This window comes from Phascolarctos cinereus, unplaced genomic scaffold (assembly GCF_003287225.1).
Source record: "Phascolarctos cinereus isolate Bilbo 61053 unplaced genomic scaffold, phaCin_HiC Scaffold_2;HRSCAF=192, whole genome shotgun sequence".
NCBI classification, from domain to species: Eukaryota; Metazoa; Chordata; class Mammalia; order Diprotodontia; family Phascolarctidae; genus Phascolarctos; species Phascolarctos cinereus.
In genome coordinates, this window is record NW_027555625.1 from 204251358 (window position 1) to 204270306 (window position 18949).

Genomic DNA, 18949 nt, shown 5'->3' on the forward strand with positions numbered 1-18949 from the left:
ATTCAACCTCTGCCTTCAAGGAGCTTGAATTCTACTGGGGAAACAGGTACACAAAAAAGAAAAAGCAAAATATACAGAGCTTATCATCTATGTGCTAGCAAAAGATTACTTAGGTCAGTTTGTTCTTATCAGTGCTAAACTAATTCTGACCCAAAGCAACAGATATGTGACCAACAGCTTATCCAGTGACAATATCCTCCCTTTTCCCTAAATACCTCAGCTAAATGCCCCCTATACAAGCTGAAATGGTGCTACTAGTACTCAAAAAAAAGCATTTCAGTTATTCACCCATTTTCCGGGTCTCCCAGATGGGTTCTCCTGGTTTTTATGTTTACATTCAATGCCTATCCCTGAGGTTAAAAGAAAATGAACTGAATAGGAGTTCACCAGAGGGTAGTTCTTTGATTAGAGTGGAATTGGGGTGAAATATTGTTGCAGGCTGCACCTTTAGCATCCATTTGAGAAGGTAATTTGATTCAACTTGAATGAGCATTTACTAAATATTGGTTATGCTTAAGGCACTGTGCTAAGAGCTGGCAGAAGTAAATGATACATAAAATAGAGTCTTCGCACTCAAAGAATTTATAGTTTAGTTTTTTTTCCATTGCCCAGATTTTAAACCTCAAGATCATGTTTGGTCCTTATTTTTTACTCACCTCCCACTGCCAAAGTACTGGAAATTTCTCCAGTCTCTCCCTTCTCTGATCTATGCTTCACACAGGTATTAAAGCAATCTTCCAAAGGCACAGGATTGGCTCTATCACTCCCGTATTAGAAAGAAAGTAAAAGAAAGAAAGGAAGGAAGGAAGGAAAGTAGGTAGGAAATGAAGGATGTATAAAAAAGAAAGGAAGAAAGAAAGAACTCTTCAGTAGCTTCCTAATAGTAACAAGATCAATACACAATTCTCCCTGGTTTGTTATTCTTTAATACTTATAAGAAATTCTTCAATATCTTAAATTCTCTCAACATATCCTTGTGAACTAAGAGGTGTGGGCTAGTTAATGGTACAGTGTGGAGGGAAGAACATATATCAAGGCTGATTTTTCCTCAAAAAGTGTTGAAACCATCCTTGAGACTTAATTGGTTTAGGAGACCAAGGCTCAGGATGTTAATGTAGCTACCTGGAGACCTAAGTGCAAAAGCCACAAGGAGGCAGCAGTTGCTCTCACTCAGACTTGACTGATTTATTCATTTTATGTGCACACAGTTATTTGCATTGTTTCCCCATTACAATATGACCTCCTTGAAGGCAAGATGTTGCCTTCTTTAGCAAAATGCTGGAACATGTTTAACTGATGACAATTGAAACTTTTTTTTTTAACACAGGCTTAATTTGATTTGCATCATGTCCTTGCAGTAATATTTACTTTTTAAAATGGAAGACTAGACAAAGCAGTGCTTACCCCAAATTAATAAGTAAATAAATTACAGTCATGATGGAATTTTAGGCTTCAGTGATAAGCTAGTGAGGGAGATATCCTAAGGCGGGGGATTTCCCAGTGCCCTATATCAGTGGCATCACATATAAGTCTCAAGGATGGTTTCAATACTTCTTGAGGAAAAATCAGCCTTAATATATGTTCTTCCCTCCATACTGTACCATAGAAATAGGATACTAATCTGTACAGAAGGATCTCTATGGCTGGCATTTTGATACATTTTAAAAGTGTAATGTTATCTGTTTTATTGTATTTTCATTTATTTTAATAAATATTTCTCAATTACATCTTTGCTGGAGGTGTTGTTGCAGTCCACTGCATATTTCACACCTCTGCCCTACATCATTACTCCTATCTGATTACTCTTATCTGGGGCAAGACTGGCCTGTGACGAAGAATGGTATCAATGTGGAATATAGCAGTTCTTTGGGAAAGGCCAAAAATTCAACAATTTTTATCCAAGTCACCCAAAATAGAAGCCGCAAGTGAGGGTTCTTATACAGCTATAATAATGCCTCATTTCTCAAAGGGAAACTCAGATATCTGTATTATGTGAAATGTCTACTTTTGAAAAGCACCCCAATTGTACAGATCACACAAATTTGTCTTCATTGGTTGACAGTGATTAATTAATTAAAATTCAAATTAGTGAAGGGAGGCAGCCGCTTTGCATTTTCTCTCCCGGACAGTGAATTTCCACCATTGTTCTAGAGCACTGCTAATGAAATGGAGAAATCAACTGCTTATTAATTTGCTCATTACACAATAAGTTGAATGTAACTGCCAAAAATATTCATGCAAATGTCTTCATTAGTAAAATCATGTAATTAACCTGAAATATGTGCTAAATGAGGCAGCCAAAGTTGCATATTTTCCCAGCTTTAAATTACAATTTCAGTGATCATTTTTTCTCTTGATTAAAAAAAAATTAGCATTATGAATGATTGACGGATGAGTTTAAGAAGTGAAATTAACTTCAAACGACCATTAGCCTTTCCTGTGTTTGTACTCATGGTAGGAATTTTCTGCTATGCCTATCACTTAAGCTGCCTGAATTTTAGTCAAATCTTATGGATCAAGCATTTTGTTATCCTGAACCAGATTCCACTAGCGCCAAACTAAGTATTTTTAACCCTTTTACTATAATTTTCCTTGAGTTTATTATTATTTTAATATTGAGGAAGCTGCCACTATTCTTCATTTCTTTTATCTCATTAGCTTTAATTACTGTTAACTCTGGGATTATGTGTGTGTGTGTGTGTGTGTGTGTGTGTGTGTGTATACCTTAAGAAGGTTCGGCTCCTCTAAGTAATTTTAAGCAGTTTTTTGCCCTCAAATCTAAAAATCACTACAACCTGAAATCACATACATGATCATACCCCAAAGCCGATGATTGAATAGTCACAAGAACTGTTTAATTTCCTTAGGAACACTCAAAGGGGCAAATTACCTTATTCTTTGTTCCATTAGCTTTTCTTGGTCCTGATAGGGTGCTCTAGTATTAAACCCCATATCCAAGTCCATAAATACCTCAACTAGTTTTTCACATCCTTTGTAGACCTGTTAGTTTTGGGACCCCATTTACCAGAGCCTTTATGTTTCCAGTGTTGGAAAGGTATTTTTATTTATAACATCTCTTTTTTTATTTATCTCTGTATTACTCCAGGTTATGGTTCAGCCAACTCAACTAAAGGAATTTCCTGCAGGTTATGCTAAAACCTTCCAAAGGTCTAGTACTATAAAGAAAGGCAGTGAGGTATAGTCAATAGAACTGAATTTGGCCTCATTTATTTTGGTAAGGGATGAGGTGAAGTCCTCAGCTTAGAGAATGGGGGAAGGTGCTGTGGGAGACTTGAAGAGGGAAGAGAAAGTTTGGAATAGACATCATGGAGAAGCATATAGAAAATCAATTAGGGGAGTAAAATGATTACCTTGCTTCAGTGAGAGCCCAGCTGAAATTAGACAACACAAATTTATAGTTAACCAAGTCAACTCTGTTGCCTGACTTTCTTAGGCTCTGTTAAGCAGAATGAGAATAGGAGGAAAGGAGACAGATGATGGAAATAATCCAGTATTGGGACTTGGGAAATCTTAGTACAGTGTCTAGCAAATAATAGACATGTAATAAATGTTTATTTTAATTTATTGAATGCATGAGTGTTAATGGGACAAGAGAGCAAGAGATTAAAAATATAGTGTAGATTTGAACTGATTCACTAAAGGGTTGAGGCTGGAAAGGGAGGAGGGTGTAGCCAGGGCAAGGATATTGGCTTAGAAAGGTACTGAGGGGTGGAGAGATCAGGGGCCACAGTGAGTGAGGATGAAGCCTATGTTTTTGAAGAGTAAGGCATGATGAAGATGTAATGGTAGAAAATTGTGATTGAATAAATACATTTTATAGTACTCGTAGAGGATGGCAAGATCAAGAGTGTGATCACCTCTGTAGATACTTGAGGTAGCTGAGAACTGTAGGTCATGGAAGTGAATAGATTGAGAAACTGAGAAATTAGGGTATTTAGGGGAAAGTCAACATGAATGTTGAAATCTCCTAGTAAAAAATCACTAGTTGGGGTGGAGATTGAGACCATAAGCCAGGTACTGAACTCATTTGAGAAGGAAGGGAAAATGTCCTGACAGGTTGGTATCAGTTGTTAATAGACTGCAGAACCTAGATTAGGAAATAAGTGTTGACTGAGTGAAACTCAAAGGAAAATTACTGAGTGAATGTGGTACAGGTAGAGTTTGGAATGGACATTGGGGAATGAGGAGTATTCCACCTTCACCTCTGGAATCTGAGTTGGAGTGGGGAAAATGCAATCAGTATAACAGAAGAGCTGAGATACAGTGTTATGTGGAAAGAACCAGGTCTCAGTAAGAGACAAGAAGATGGAAGAAACCTCAGAGGAAAAGGTTTAAAATAAAGGAATAAAAAAGACACATAAAAAGGAATACTTATTACTAGCTACTATTGTGCAAAGATACTCTACTACGTAAGGACAACAAATGGAATTTTCTTTTTTTTTTAAATGCTTAATCCTTTTAAAATATTTCTTTTAAATATATTTATTTAATTAATTAAATATTTCCCAGTTACAGGTAGTCAGTGTCTAAGTCAGGATATGAACACAAGTCTTCCTGACTCTAGGTTCAACACTCTATTCACCATACCACCTAGGAGCTATGGATGTCTGGGTGAATGTGTTGCATGGTCTGGAGCCAGGTAAATACAGTTTGTGAGTTAGGTGAATTTGTGTGTACTCACCCACTGACCTATCAAGCTTAGCCATAGACTGGAGTTCCAAACAGGGAACTGAGTTGCTGGGGTTGTGGGTTATTCCCTCTCTTGGGCCATATTGATACCGAAGGTATAGGGTGGGGCCTGAGCCTATAGTAGGGACTGAGTGGCTCCAGTAGTGGAAAGTGGAAGTATTTAGGAGCAGAAATCCAGGATAACTACTGTGTCCATGCTTTGAATGCCTGATAATTTAAAACTGTTTGTTGCCTTAACAAAATAGACTGATCTGGCCCCTTGAAATTGGGGTATTTGCACACTAAAGACAGAGACTGCCCTCCCTCAAAAAAGCCAAATTTATTCAAATATAAAAGCAAACTCAGAATTGTAAAAGATCAACTAGTGCAGATTAAATTGAATTTTCTTGGCAGACATTCACATTTCAGCTGAGAACCAGAGAGCAGCAAGTAGTGAAAACATGTCAGATGAAATAGAACATATCTACAGTATTTCAATTAACCTCACTTACAAGAAGGAGCAAGCCCCCAACACTGTCACCATTGTGGCCATATGTTCACTCTAGAGGCTGTATGTTTGATCAAAAAATAAATTAAAAATTAATGATTCTCAGCATTGGAAGGGGCCTCAGAGGTCAGTGAGTCCATATTGTACTTGAACAAAAGTCCCATCTACTTTATAACCAACAAATGCTTAGCCAGACTTTACTTGATAAGATTCAGTAGGGAGAAACTTGAGGGTATGGTGGGGTCCAGTCCAGGTCAGAATCTACCTAAGTCCTAAGGCCATCCATTTCACTTTTGGATAGATCTAATTGTTAGAAGTTTTTCCTTACCTTAAAACATCCCCTTTGCAATATGCACCCAATGCTCTTCTGGACTTATATGGGACAAAGCAAAGCAACTGAATTAATCTAGCCTACATGAAAGTCCTTTAAAGACTTGAAAATTGTTTTCATATCTCTTTCCTTTCCAACTCTTCTCCAAATCTTCCTCCCTCACAATTTTGTAAACTAATATAAGTTATTTTTAAAGCCTTTCCTTCCCTCTTCTCCCAGTGTGTCTCTCTTTCTCAACTGTTCTTTTAGATCATCCCAACATAATCAACTTGCATCCATGCCCTCTGTCTATGTAGACTCCTAACTGTGCTAATAATGATATAGTACTTAGGAGATACATATATAATCTTCCTATACAGGACTACAAATATTTTAACTTTGTGGTTTCTCTTTCATGTTTACCTTTTTAAGTTTCTCTTGAGTCTTGTGTTCAAATGTGAAATTTTCTTTTCAGCTCTGGTCTTTTCACCAGGAACACTTGAAAGTCCCTTATTTCATTAAATATCCATTTCCCCCTAAAGGATTATACTCAGTTTTGCTGGGTAGGATATTCTCGGTTATAATCCTAGATCCTTTGCCCCCTGGAATGTCATATTCCAAGCCCTCCATTCCTTTAATGTGGAAACTGCTAAATTTTCTGTGATCCTGACCATGGCTCTATGGTATCTGAATGGTTTCTTTCTGGCTACTTGCAATATTTTCTGGACTCTGGAACTTGGCTAAATCCTGGGAGTTTTCATTTTGGGATCCCTTTTAGGAGGTAATTGGTGGATTCTTTCAATTTCTATTTTCTCCTCTGGATCTATGGTATTGGAGCAGTTTTCCTAGGTAATTTCTTGAAATATGATGTCTAGGCTCTTTTTCTTTCTTTTTGATCAGGCTTTCAGTTAGTCCAATAATTCTTCAATTATCCTTCCCCATCTATTTTCCAGGTCAGTTTTTTTTTCAATGAGATATTTCACAATTTCTTATATGTTTTCATTCTTTTAAATTTTGTTTTATTGTTTCTTGATGTCTCATGAAGTCATTGGCTTCCACTTGCTCAATTCTGATTTTTAAGGGGCAATTTTCATATGTGAGCTTTTGTACCTCTCTTCCCATTTGACCAATTCTTCTTTTTAAAGAATTCTTTTCTTCAGTGAATTTTTGTGCCTCTTTTGCCATTTGGCCAATTCTGTTTTTTAAGGTATTATTTTCTTTAAATGGAGAAATTTTGAATGCTGTAGATAAGTTCACTTACCTTGGCAGTAAACTTTCCAGGGATGTACACATAGATGATGAGGTTGATGAAGATGTTACCAGAACTAGATCATTGTTTGGGAGGCTCCTAAGGAAAGTGTGGGAGAGAAGATGTTGCCTACATGGTTGCCTACAAAACTGAAGGTCTACAGAGCTGTTGTGTTAATCTCATTGTTGTATACCTATGAAACCTGGATAATCTACCAGTGCCATGCCAAGAAACGGAATCACTTTCATTTGATTTGTCTTAAGAAGATTCTGAAGATCACCTAGCAAGATAAGGTACTGGACACTGAGGTCCTTTTTCAAGCTGAACCCAAGCATTCAAACTCTATTGCAGAGAGCACAACTCTGATGGTCTAGCCATGTTGTTCAAATGCCAAATGTACATTTGCCTAAAAAAGTGTTTTACAGAGAACTCACACAAGGCAAGCACTTACAGAGAGGTCAGAAGAAGCAATACAAGGACACTCTCAAGATCTCTCTGAAGAACTTCAGAATCAATTGTGAGACATGGGAAACACTGGCACAGTACTGCCAGTATGTCATGCCTGCATTAAAGAAGGCACTGTGCTTTATGAGCAAGGCAGAATCACAGTAGCCCAAAGGAAATGTGAGATGCATAAGTCTAGAGACATTTCCACTCCAAATGTTCATATGACTTTGTGACAAACCTGTGGTAGAACCTCCTGAGCTCATATTGGTCTGATCAGCCAGTCAGACATATTGTACCTTGACCCCAACATAGTGATGTCATTTTGGTCTTCTTTCATCATGAAGGACAACGACTAATATTTTTGTACCCCTTTCACCAAGCAGTTAATTCTTTTTTCATAATTTTCTTGCATCACTCTCATTTCTCTTCCCAATTTTTCTCTACCACTCATCTCTTTCTTTAGCTTTTCCAGACATTCTTGTTGGGCTTTTGCATTTCCTTCCCCTCACCCCCACCCCCCGCCTTGCAGCTGTATTCATGTTTGTGTCTTGATCTTCCCTGTCACCATTATAGCTTTTTATGGTCAGGTTATTTTGTTGTTGTTGCTTGCTTATTTTTTTCCAGATTGTTTCTCAACTTTTAACTTTGTGTTAATATTGTGCTCTTTCCCAAGGTGGAGTGGGAAGCACAGTCCCAAGCTATAGGCTTTTTCCACACTGCTGTTCTCAGAGCTAATTCCGGGGTCTGTAAGTTTTCAGTGCTTCCAGGGTGGTGTGATTTGAGAAGTGTGGTCACTGCTCTCCTGGTCTGAGCTTTGGCCTTTCACCCTGAAAGGGCCCCTGCTCTCCTGAAACCACAAGCACTAGTGCTTCTGTAGCCCTGGAACTGTGACCAGGCCCCTGTTCCCCTGTAGCTGCAAGCACTAGTGCTTCTCTCTACTCTGGCATTATGAATTGGAATATGTATGGACAGTGCAACAGAGTCCTGCACCCAGTGACAGCTCAGGGTCCCCTGTAATCTCTTTCTGACCAGTTGTCTGACTGTGTCTCTGAACTGAGAGTTCCTGAAGCTGCTCACTAAATTGGACACAGAAACACCAGCCCTCTGGGCTCACTGGGGCCCAGCATACTGGGCTGAGATTGAAGGAGGCTCAAGGTCAAGGTTCAAGGTCATGGAGGTTTGGCCCGAGAGGAACTCAAGGGCTCTAGCTGGAGGTCTGCTTCCTCAGGAAGCCTTCTTAGACAACTGCTACTCACATTGGTCTCTTCTGATTTTCTCCCTATTTGTCCCCTTTAGAGACTGTCTTTTAAATCAATCAAAAAGCATAAATAACTCTTTGCTTTTCAAATGGCTGGCACTCTGCTAAACATAAGGGGTATAAAGACAACAGTGAAAGTCCCTGTCCTCAAGGAGCTTATATTCTAATTTAGAACATAATGTATTCATAAATAGATGTATATGAAATACTTCTTTTTACGAAGTAGACACATACAAGGTAACTTTAGAGTGGAAGGCCTTAGCAACTGGAGTAAGGGGAAGTGGGGAAGGGAGAGGGCAAAGACAAGAAAAGTCTCCCTCAGAAGGTGACTGCTTAAGCTCAATCTTCAGTGTGCTTTTTTTTTCAGTTGGCCAATTGTATTTTTTAAGGACTCTTCTATGTCTCTCATTTGACTTTTAAAATCCTTCCGGAGCTCTTCTAAGAAGGCTTTTTGGACTCCAGACCATTCATATTCCCTTTTGATGTTGCAGATGTGGGTTTGTTGACAATGTTGTCCTCTTCAGAATTTCTGCCTTGATCTTCACTGTTCCCATAATAAGAATCTATCATATGTTTCTTTTTGCTCATGGTGTTTGCTTATTTCCTAGCCTTTAAAAAGATTGAGCTCTCCTGCTGGGGAGCAGAGGGCACTGACCCAAGTTTCTTGTGTTGGGAGCCTAGGGCTTGGTCACTGGCTTTGTGTGCTGGGACCTCTTACATTGGCACTGGGGGGGGGGCAGGTATTGGTGTTTACCTGCTCCACTACCTGGGTTTCAGGATCTTCTCCTAATATGCTGAGGTAGGGCTTTCTACTAGCTTGCTGGGATGCCTCTGGTTCAGTATTGCTCCCTTTCCTTCAGGGCAACAGGGGCCTTTTCTGGGCTACTGGACTACTGCATTCCATCTTTCTTCTGGTTCAGCTGTTCCAGGCTTTTTCTTGGGGTGATATTTTCTGGGCTTTCAGAGGTTGATGCAGGAGGGTGAGAGTGACTTACTTTTTATTCTGCCATCTTGGCTCCCAGAAGCATAAGCTTGAGCTGAATCTTGAAGGAAGCCAGGGATCCCAAGATGGAGAAGTGAGGAAGATCCTTCCAGGGAGGGGGGAAGCCAACGCAAAGGTGGAGATGGGACATGAGCATCATGCGTGAAGGATGACAAATATGCCTGGATGTCAGAGTAAACCAGATGAATAATGTGTACGAAAACCAATTTGATAGGAAGGGGACATGTTGTGAAGAGTTTTACAAGCCAAACAGAGAATTTAGTATTTTATCCTAGAGATTATAATACAGAGCTACTGGAGTTTTTAGGCAGTAGGCTGCCTTTAGTGTTCTTTTTTTTCCGCGCTATATTTACCGTATCTGTGTGACAGGCCCTGGTACTTTTATTTTTATACCTCCCGTAGCTTCAGTATTTGCCAACATGTGTTTAATTGAATAGAGCAGAAAATTAATGATACTCTCCTTAAGTCTCTTAAGACTTGTCTGCCTGTTTTTGAAGGCCAGCCCCTCTCCCTTTAGCCATCTATAGCCCCTGGGATTTAAAAATCTGAGAAAAATAAGAAACCAAGATCATGTGGTATTTAAAATAACTTTCAGGAAAGAATGCTAAATCTGGAGTAAGAGGTCCTGGGTTCAAATTGTGGCTTTGCCCCTTAAGACCTGTGTGACCTTGGACAAATTATGTCTCCTCTCTGAGGCTCAGTTTTCGCATCAATAAAATGAGGCAGGTAGGTAGGTTGGAATAGATGCCTTATAAGGTCCCTCCCACCTCTAAATCTATAACCCTACACACTGTTCCTCTTCCCCTCCCAGATCTATTTTTTTTTTAAACAGGCTATTCTTTGCCTCATTTCTCATTAAGCCTTAATTACTGAATGGGCACTGCCTCCCTCAAACTGAGACCTATTAAAGACCTTAGCTTGAAAAGGTCAAGGTCCCCCTTTGCATCCTGGGTTATCTCCAATTGTTCTGATCCATATCTGGCCAGATGGCTCTGGAGGAGAAAGTGAGGCTGATAACTTTGCACGGTCCTCTCTCTCATTTAAATCCAGTTCACTTGAATGTCATGGCATTACCTCCCTGTGTCATGGTCCTCTTCAAGAATGAAGGACAAACAGAAGCAGCAATAGTTCTTCCTAGTTTTCCCTTACATGTGGATTTAGCTTGCTAAGACTGATATTTATGATATTATATTCTTAGACATGTCTCTGTCTTGCTTCTGTTTTAAGCAGCTTGGTTGGTCTTAGACCTTTATTATCCAAGGCAGATGACCTCTAAGGACCCTTCCATTTCAAAATTCATAATTTAATATGACCCTTGGAAAAAACAGATTTTTTTTTTTTACTTAGACTAGCCTTACCCCTCCATTAGATTGTTTTAAAAATAAATTTTGTTGATATGTTTTGTTGTTATATCACCTAAATCTCCTCCAGTATTTTTCCCTCTCTCCTCCCCCAGGGAACCATCCTATAAAACAAGAAAAAAGAGAAAGAAGGAAAAACAATAAGCAAAGCTGATCGGTACATCCATAAATATTTGAATACTTATGCAATGTTCCACTCTCATTGACCTGCCACCTCAGCAAAGGATTAGAAGCTGATGTCTTCTCATATCTCTTCTTTGGGGCCATGTATATTCTTTAAAAATTTTCAACATTGTTATTACTATTATCATTATTGCTTTTTGGTAAGGCAATCGGGGTTAAGCGACTTGCCCAGGGTCACACAGTTAGTAAGTGTCAAGCGTCTGAGGCTGGATTTGAACTCAGGTCCTCCTGACTCCAAGGTCAGAGCTCGATACACTGTGCCACCTAGCAGCCCTAATTTTTTCAGCATTATTTAATTTTTTTTTGTTCTATTTACATTGTGGTAGCCATTGTTGATAGTTTGCTTTACTCTGCTTACTTTATTCTACATCAGTTCATGCAAGTATTTCTATGTTTCTCTATAGTCATCATATTCATTGTTTCTTGCATAATATGCATTGCACAGTAATATTTCATTATGTTTATGTATGACAATTTGTTTATCTGTTTCTCAGTGGATGTACATCTTTGTTGTTCCAAAAAAGGCTGTTATAAATATTTTGGTGTATACGGGAACTTTCTTTTTATCAATCGTGTTGTTGGGGTATAAGCCTACTTAAGGGGATCTCTGGGTCAAAGAGATGGACAATTGAGTTACTTTAGTTGTGTAATTTCAAATTTCTTTCCAAATAGTTGTATTAATTCACAGCTACACCAACCATGCATTAGTTTGCCTATTCACAATCCTTCTAACATTGACTGTTTTCATCTTTGCCAATTGCTAAATGTAAAGTAAAACCTCCATTAGATTTTGAAGTTCTTCAGGGCAAAGATCAGAAACTGAATATGCTCTTTAGCCTACAGCACAATAATCAGTCATTCACCCTATGGGCACTTGATAGGTTCTAAATCACAGGAACCAGAAGAAAAGGAAATAAGTCATCTAATACCCCTAGTTTTACAAATAAAGAAACTGAGGTTCACAGGGGAATAGTTACTTGACCAAGTTCTAACAGCTAGTAAGTAGCATACCTAAGTGCTTGATTGCCTATGCACCTAATTATCTAAGTGCCTATATGTATAATTTCCTAATGTCCTAAGTTCCTAAGTTAAGTGCCTAAGCAACTAATGACCTAAGTAAGTACCTATATAGTCAAGTACCTAACTAAGTACCTGATTTCCTAAGTGTCTAAATGCTTAGGCAATTAGGATTTAGGCAATTAGGTAGATGGACATGTAGACACTTGGGCAATTAGGTATTAGACACTTATATATTTAGGTAATTAATTATTTACCCCTTAGGTATTTGGATATTTAAGTATGTAGGTACTTAGGTGCTTAGTTATATAGGTTATTACATACCTATGAAAATACTATAAAGGTATTTATGTGCTTAAGAACATAGGTACTTAGGTAAATAGGTACATAGGCACTTAGGTATACAGATGTGTGTATATACACATATTAGTGGTCTATTTACATGCATATAATTTAAACAATAGCCAGCTTTCCTCTATTTAGTTTTTCCCATATGTACTATTGGACTGAACTCTTAAGTGATTGTGAATGCCATTCAGGAGGCTCTGCAAATGTCCTAGATTGTTTCATGTAATCAGGACAATATCCTCTGCAATTAAAGCATCTGAAAGAACTCTCAGTCAGCAGAAAATCTCTATTTGTACTCTCTACCAGTTATCCTCCATGACAGGGAAAACATCCTTGGTAAGCATATTTTTATTCTTTTCTTCATATTAATAACCAGAGGGTCAGAGAAAAAAGTCATCTTTGTGTTGAGAAATCAAGTATAATTCTAATGCATACAAGGCACACATTGTCTTAAAGGAGAGGCTATAAATGGTTATTATGCTTTGCTGAATCAAATCAACAAATGAAATCTTGTAGTCTTTCCACCTTTCAGGCAATTTTGGATTGTAATGGTGTATTCTGCTGAAGAATATCATTTAGGAAAACATGTTTCCTTTTCATATTTTTATCAAAGATGCCTTTGATATAAATGTATGATATTCTCAAAACAGGGCAGCTAGGTGACTCGATAGATAGAGTTCTGGCTCTGGAGTCTGGAAAACTCATCTTTATGAGTTCAAATATGGCCTTAGACTTAGGAGTTGTGTGACTCTGGGCAAATCACTTAACCCTGTTAGCCTCAGTTTTCACATCTGTAAAGTGAGATGGAGAAGGAAATGGCAAACTGTGCCAGTATGTTTGCCAAGAAAACCTCCAATGGGAACACAAAGAGTTGTACATAACTGAATGACAACAAATTCTGATAAATGCACATGCATATACATACACACATATTTTATATGTATGTGTGTGTGTGTATATATATATATATATATATATATATATGTATATATATATATATATATATAAGAGTTGAGAAAAATAAACATAATGATTGGTGGTTATTGATGTGGCTTCCATTCTTTTTTATTGAGCTGTAATAATGCCATGCTCCGCCCCCATTTATTTGGTACCTTCTCATCTTTAAATATCTTAAAAATATATCCTTTCATGTATTCAAAATTTCATTGCTTCAAGTATGGACCTCCTTGGTGTAAAGTTAATATCATCCAGATGCTTTTTCTGCGATCGTTTTTCTTTGCTGTAATTTCTACTTCCTCATGCTGAACACTGGAGACTATGACTCCACAAATATGGTAGGTCTGCTGTCAATGATGAATATATCATTTGTTATAGAAATGATGATAGATTCCACTCCCTCCATGCTTACCATTATTTATTATCCATTGCCTTCACTTCAGTTTCATCCTTAAATGCTCTAAACATGAGCTGGATTAATTTGGTCTCATGCCAAGCTCTTTTCAAAGTCAGTTATTCCCTGTACCACTTCTTACTAATTCACACAATCAACGTACCTTTACATATACTAAGCATTGTGTTAGGTTTTGGGGATACAAATTTTAAATAACAAAACTACCAACCCACAAGGAGCTTACATTTTATTACAGGAAACAACGTATACTATATATAAGTATTCACAGAATAATACAAAATGAACACAAGGTAGTTAAGCAAAAGGTAGTTGTAGAGGAAGAGAACTAGCAGTTTTAACTAACAGTGCTCTTTAACATCTTGTATATAACTATATTTTAAACTGATCAAGACAATAGCATATATTTATCATGATGGTATATTTTAAGCTGATATTGTCATTGTATAACACATTTTTTTTCAGTTTGACTCAGTCATTTGATACTGAAATTGCTTCTTTTCCCTTTGGCATTCTCATAGTAGTATCTGCTTTTTGTTGTTTAGGCTCAACAAATTCCACAAGGAATGGTGATATTCCATAGTAATATTTATTCCTTTATCAATTTCTAATTTTAGGTATTAATGGGTTGTCATATTGGAGTTTTATTTGCACAGCTCATTTCATTTTTATTTTTCTAATTTGGTGTTGAATTTGATCTTTGCTCCAAGTAATCAGTGGTGTGACATATATAAAAAAGCCGATTCCAGAATGACTCCATCAGTAACTAATTTCTGGTGTTTTTAATTGTGTTTCATTGTGCATAGATTTTATTCAATGTTTATCATGTCCAGCTCCTCTCAACTCTCCTTTGAAGTATAAGTAACATACATCCTTTGGTCCCTTTGTTTCTCAACCCTGAGCATTATCTTCCAAGATATTTTTTTTCACCATCAACTCCTATACCTATTTTTACATTGAACTTACTACTAAAGTACAACTGGATATAAATTAGAAGGACTTACTATACGCACAGGCTCTCTACCTCTTGATTTTCTACAAAATGTTGGCAAATAAGGGGTAGATAACTTCATGATGGTCTTTTTGCTCATTGTGAACATTGTGAGGTAAGATGATCTAGTGTCTTATGAAATGTTTCTTGTTGCCCTGGTACGCACGATGAAAACATTTCTGCAAATGTTTATTTAAGGTGAGCCATAATCTAGCCTTCCATTTAGCAGCCACTTTTTTATATTTTATAGTTTCAATTATAATCAGACTGGAATACTGGTATGAATCAGTTCCTTAAGCAGGGGACTAACTCAAGCAGATTGGAAATGGATATCATTTAGAGTTATCAGTTAATATTTATTGATAGTATAAAAACTTCTATATCCAGTTTCACCACTGCCACTATCACTACAGGTAGCAGTGTTAGAGTACTGAACTTGGAGTCAAGAAGACCTAAGTTTGAATCCTACCTCTGACACTTGCTAGTTGTGTGATCTTGAGCAAATCACTTAATCTCTCGTAGTATGTTTCCTCATCTATAAAGTGGGAAGAATCAAAGCACCTATCTGGGTTGCTGTGAGAATCAAATGAGATATCACAATCCTTAAAGCACTGCATAAATACTTGTAATTCTTGTTTAAAGGCAGCTATTGGTAACAAGAGGGTCAGATTTAAAGATTTAAGATAGGCTATAATTATTAATAATGATGATAATAGCTAAATTTATATATCACCTATTATGTGCCAAGCACTTTCCAAATATTATCTCATTTGATTCTCACAATTGTGGGAGGTAGATGCTATTGTTTTTCCCACTTTACAGTTGAGGAGACACAGCTCGTATGTGTCTGAGGCCATATTTGAACTGAGGACTTCCTGTCTCAAGGCCTGATGCTCTATCCACTGCAATACCAGCTGCCTTCTCTCTTCAAAGAGAAAACAAAAAGAGAATCTGAAAAGGCAGTACAAAGGTCATTACTAGTCCTTTCAATCAAACCTTCTCACATGACAGTCTCACTATTCTAGTCACCCTCCTCTGGACTTGATCCAAACTGACAAATGGTCTCATTAACATGTGATGCTCAGAACTGAACACAGTATTCTAGATGAAATCTTAACAGAGGACATTACAGAGGGACAATTACCAGTTTCATTTTGGACATTAAACCTCTCAATACCCAGCTTTTTAGGTTGCCATCCCATATGATCAGTGGACAGAGAACAGACCTGGGAGTCAGGAAGACTTGAGTTCAAATCTTGTATCAATCACTTACTATCTGTGTGATAACTACACCAAGTCACTTGGGATGCAGTTTCATCTGTAAAATGAGGGGCTGCATGTGATTCCCTCTGAGGTTCTTTATAGTACTAAACTATGATCCTATTACACTAGATCTACCTTTTCCCCCATAGAAGTAGCTCCTCTCACCCTATACTTATACAAATTGAAATCTAAGAGTTGCTTATAATAATTTAATTTATTCTTATTAAATTTAATTTTAGATTTGACCATTCTGTCCTTTCAAGATCTTTTTGGGTGTTGACTCTACCATGCAACATATTAGCTTTCCTGCCAGCTTCATGCCATTTACAAAGTTGATAAGCATGTCATCTGTTTTCATCTAAGTTGTAGGTAAACGTGTGGAATAGCATAGAGTCAAGAACAGATTTTAGGTTTCCAGTATACTTCTAGACCTCCCTATATAATGTGATGTGGATCCAATAATGATTATTGTTTGGGTGTGGTCTGGGAATATGTTCCAAAACCACCCAATGTACCATTGTTCAGTCAATAATGGCCCATCAACTCCACAAGGATAAGATGAAAGACTTTAAATGCCTTGCTGAAATACAGATATATAGATGACAGGCATATTTAAAAGGAGAACTGATCTGCAAATAATGAGCTTGACTCTTCTCACAATATTCTAAACACAAGATTATGACATCACAAATTCAGACGTAAGAGAAACCTTAGAGGCCATTCTGTTGAACATATTATTACATATATGAGACTGAGGACCAGAAAAGTTAAGTGACTTGCCAAAGGTTGTGGGTGACTTTGAACACAGCTCCTGATTCCAAATCCAGTGTTTTTTCACTGTGCTGAACTGCCCATCAAGTGTTAGACATGTGCTAAGGTGAGGGAATATTAGGTCAGAATGCTATATACATTTTGAGATGTGATCCTCCTATCAGATATTTATGCTTGTTTTTCTTTTGGTAAAGGAAGAGAAGAACAGGGGAAAGGAAGGAAAGAAAGGAAGCAAGAATCTATTAAGTGCCTACTCTGTACCGGGCACTGTGCTAAGGCCTTTACAAATGATCCTCACAACAACTCTGGAAAGTAGGTGTTACTATTCCAATTTAATATTTGAAAGAACTGAAGTAGACAGAGGTTAATTGACTTGGTTAGGGTCACACAACTAGTAAGCATCTAAATCCTGATTTAAACTCAGATCTTCCTGACTCTAGGCCCAGTACTGTGCCACTAAGCACAGTGTGCTATGCTTCTTCCAAAAATTACTGTGATATAAAGACAAAAGTCCAACAAATGAATTTAAAAAAATACAAGTCACATCAGACTAGTTGATTAGGGCAACACTGTAGACAAAGTATTCTTAGATTTTAGGAAAACATCTAAAAAAACCACTCATATTATCACGGACAAAAAGGGCACACCTAGGTAAATGAACTCAGAATTGAGTGACAAGACCCAAAGGATTGCTGTTTATGGGTCAGTTTCAACTTGGAAAGGGACCTCTCGTGGGCATCCAGTCTTTTACCCTATGCTGTTGAACATTCTCAGCAATTTCTGAAGGTCATAGAAGCCATGCTTGTCACATTCCCATAGCTGAGAGAAGTGCAGGTAAGAGTCAGTACCCAAAGAAAGATCCTGATAGGATCTAACAGCAGAACAATGGGCTAAATCAAACAGGGATAAGTGTGAAGTTGTATTTTGGTTCAACTAATCAATTTCACAAGTACCATTGGGAAGAAGAGGGTCAACATCAGGGAGTCTAAAAACAATGAAGTACAGCATGACAGACAAAAAAGCTCATGTAATTTTAGGATCAATTGATAGAAGATGAGTCCAGAAAGAGGGAGGCAATTAGTGGTGCTCTATTCAAACCCCCACCCTCACCCCATCAGAATGTATCCAGTTTGTGTTCTGTTCTGAGTGTCACAATGTGTGAAGGATGAGAATAAAAGCTGGATTTGAGGTTAGAAGACCCCGATCTGCCAACTACGACTCATGTGATCTTGTGTGAATCACTTTACCTTTCTAGCAGTGTGGTACAATAGAAAGAATAGGCTCTGGGGTCAGAGGACATGGGTTCAACTCCTGCCCCTAATACTCACTACACATATGATCTCAGACAAGTCACTTCCTTGGGCTTCAGTTTCCCTATCTATAAAGTAAGGGGGTTGGACTAGGTGGTTTCTGAGGTCCCTTCCAGATGTAGATCCAAGATTCTTGTATAAACTAGAACGGACCCAGAGAAGAAGTTGGTAAGCATGATGAAGAAACATTGGAGGATTTGAGAAAGAATCTTTTGCTGTTCAGTGTAAGAAAGAATTAGTTAAGGAAGAAGAGATCAATCTTTGAAGTACTGTCATGTGAAAGAGGGGGTGCCACTGTTTCACTTAACCCCATAAGGTAGCTCTAGGAACTGTGGGTAGAAATTGGACAGAGGCATATTATGGTTTTACATAAGAAACACTTTTAAAGAAATTTTGTATTTTGTCACAGAGTAGAATGGACTGCCTTAAGAAGCAGTAAGTTCCTCCTCTACAATGTAGATCTTTATGAGTGGCTGGATGACCATTTGGTCCAGGCTGCATGAGATTATTTCTATGAGGTCCCTTCCAACTCAGAGTCTGTGATTAAGTTTTAAAAATGTTTTAGACTAAAGATTATAGCATTCAATGAATTCTGCCTCCTGTAGCATCATAGTGGACCATCTGGTCTTCAATGAGAAATAGATGTAAGCAATGTCCTGCATTTTTGACTCAATCCCAAGAGAACTGCACCTGGAAAGAGCTGCTTATCCTTGAATATAAAATCATCATCCAAATGGAATACTAGTGGGGAACCTGTAGCCTTGAGGCCACATGTGGCCCTGTAGGTCCTCAAGAGTGGCCCTTTGACTGAATTCAAACTTCACAGAACAAATCCCCTTAAAAAAGGATTTGTTCTGTAAAACTTGGACTGA